At 33.5% G+C, this 3,311-nt stretch overlaps 1 pseudogene; it reads right to left on the bottom strand.

Annotated features, from left to right (window-relative positions):
- LOC119591866 overlaps nt 1-3,311 on the bottom strand; it is a 40,067-nt pseudogene that overhangs the window by 36,539 nt on the left and 217 nt on the right.

Below are 3,311 nucleotides of genomic sequence, written 5' to 3' on the forward strand. Positions count from 1 at the left end.
TCAAGGAAGTGTAAACGAGTGATGTCAAGTAGGTCTAGTAATCAACCCCTTGTGACTCAAGACTGTGAAGCCATATATACACAAAAAAAAAGAGAGAACCCTTAGAGGTGAATGCATATGCACAGGCACTACTGGTCAACATCACCATCACCATTATAACTACAGTTCAATTTTTCCAATGTTTTCATGGGTTTCTTATCATTAATAACCCTGTATCATTATGCACAATACCTCTATGACTAAAATATTTATAATAATCACTTTTCCACCCACAATGACCATCCCACTTACGATCCGTCAAGTTAATTTTCTTTTCGTCCAGCCATACAGCCTTTGGAGCGCTCGAAGCAGTCGGAGAAGGTACTGGAGGATTAAGGCCTCATGTTGCAGGCCCGACTCAAGAAAATACACTCCTAGCGCGACCACAGCATCTTGTCCTCGTTGGTCCACACGGTAAACTCCTCCATGACTTTCCCCTGGACACAGGGATAAGAGCTTCTCAACCTGTGGAAAGTCATTCACTTTACTGAACAATACTGTTTCTTTCTATCAATCAATCTTAAGAACTAGACTGCAGAAATATAAAGGAATGTTACTTATCACTGTGCATGACATGATTACGAATAACCTAAACAAGCATGAATTCCATCTGCACAAAACATTTTGTACATATCTTACTGTGTTCCTGTGGCACATCAATTAACCTTTATTCAGACAATTTCAATAGTAATTATGAGCTTACTAATTTGATTTTTTTTTTTTATAGAGATTTTACTACAGCCATACTATAATTAGGTCTTGGACCTAATAATAAACATGCTGAATTAAGGCATTTATCTGTACATGACACAGACCTGCCTAATAAGTCTTTCTGAAAATGAGTTATCTGTTAAGAATGTGTTTTTGGGAGACCTTCTCATCATACAATCTAACTGGCCAGAAGGCAGAGTATGCAGAAAAAGTATAAATAAGAATGAACATCTGTACTTAATGGCTCACTGGATTACAGAGCCCAAGTATTGATCAAGCATTTGGATCAAACTTTTGGGATTTCTAGCACTATACTAATACTCAGGGGAGGTGGCAACCAAAGATTCAATAGGTCAAGACTACAGATCACTTGGCAAATGTCTACCTTACAACCCTACTATGCATGAACTGCCTAACAGTGTTCTAATATTCCATCTTCACCCAAAGTTCATAATTTTATTGAATATGTAATATCAATGCATTAACTGCATATTCTCCATTATGGAATTGATTCTCATTCATAATTACTCTAAATCTGACATTACAGAGACCATATCCAGTGGAAATGTACACAAACAAAAATTCTAGTGTCATTAATGTCCTTGTTTCCAAGCACTTAGACATTTGCTTCAAAACACTTTGATCTTCATCAATTTGTTACATATCATAATTGGGGTAATGAGTATGGCAATACAGGCCTAAACCATTTAGGCCTTTTAACAGAGAAAATACATAATAAATATATGTAACATTGTATTCTAATGATTAAAGAAAAACTTTATCCTTCGGCATTCTACCATACACTTTTTAGTACAATATTCCATTATTACAATTAACAACCCATTTAGTAAATTAAAATTTGTTTATATATTTTCAAGGAAAAGCTAACAATAGTTCTTCAAACCACTATATAATTTGCAGTAGCTAAAGAAAATACATGTATTTGCCAGAAATTAAACAAGTAGTATTAACTGTGTTTGCAACTTGATTAACTAGAACATACATGAATTTACTCTCCGTTAGCTGACCTAATACAGTTAAATATTAATTTCAAAAGGTTTTTCTAATATTCATTAATCACACATGATGCATTTTTTTAAAACATATACCAGAGAGCCTCTCACAAAAATGGAGGATAAAATTGGTAACTAAATTTTGTTTTCACATTAAGAATTTTTGACGTCACCTAATCATGACTCGTCACTATATATGACTTGCAAGTACCATAAGCTTTTCAAGATCTTCTGCTGAGTAATGCTGCATCAACACATACATCCTGGTTTTGAAAAGGACATTAATATCTTAACCAATGCCGGGGTAATATAAAAAAATATAATAATACAACTTCTTATATTAAATAATGTCTCTGCACAAGAGGCTCTCTTTTTCAATTAAATTAGTATCTTGTCTTAACAATTCACTTTCCATTGGGAACGAATTACTATGCCATTCAAAAAACATTGATTCAATAATCTTTAAAAAAATGTGAAAATTTTGGTCAACTACCAAAAAGGATATTTGACTGCTTACATAAATTTGGGCCCCAAAAACCACTCACATCATGTTTTGTGGGTTAAAAGCCTGGAAAAGCAATTAATTAAACCCTTTGCAACCCTGATGAGCAATAAACCAACTTTGGTTGGGAATTGGCCTTATACTTTTTTAACAGCTAATGATTTACTTAATAAAAAACACCCTAAAAAAAAACTAAAAATAAGAATAAAAAGACCCTGAATCAAATCTAATAATAATAATACAAAACATAAACACCAACAAAAATCATAAATAAAATAATATGTTCTATCCAAATACACTCTAAAACTTTCTTCCAATCTGTGTTAGACAGCCTAAAACCTGAAATTATTACCATTCTATGCTCTGGCAAAGGCCTAGAAGCCACCACTAATACATAATCAGCCAAGAAAGAACTTAGTCGCTTTCTAGATATTATGCCACGCAGGTCTACAGGCTCTACCTTTGCAAAATAAAGGTGGTGCACACAGTCCCAATAGTTAAAAAACTAAAATAAAAGAAAGAAAAAAGGGTTTTTCATTAACAAATAATGTCATTTTCAAAATCTGTACATACACATCAACATTCAAAAATATTGATTCCTTTCCTCGACTGATATGACCTTGAAAACAACTTCCCTATTTAAACCTTCTACTGTTAAAAAAAAATATTCATTTCTATAGTGACTTGGACTACAGTTGGCAAGAGAATCTCAAAGGCTAAAATACAAACCCTTTAATCCTCTGGTTTTAATTCCCATTATTGACCTTATCTTAGACCTTCCCAAAACCTTCCTTTCCTACAAAATCTTTCATTATTGACCTTGTCTTGGGTTTAACATAGGTTTATTCTCCTTATTGGTCATATCTCAGTGTTGGAAAGTCCTCCAGAGAATCCAAAATACACTAATCCGACCACAGTATGATTCCTGACCTTATCTTTTTATCTCGAGAGACCTTTCAACTATTTAACTTTCTGTCGTAGATTTTGGACTAAAATACCACACATTACGATCCTATGGCCTCACCTCACACACCAAAATATGGAGT

This window comes from Penaeus monodon, chromosome 29 (assembly GCF_015228065.2).
Source record: "Penaeus monodon isolate SGIC_2016 chromosome 29, NSTDA_Pmon_1, whole genome shotgun sequence".
NCBI lineage: Eukaryota > Metazoa > Arthropoda > Malacostraca > Decapoda > Penaeidae > Penaeus > Penaeus monodon.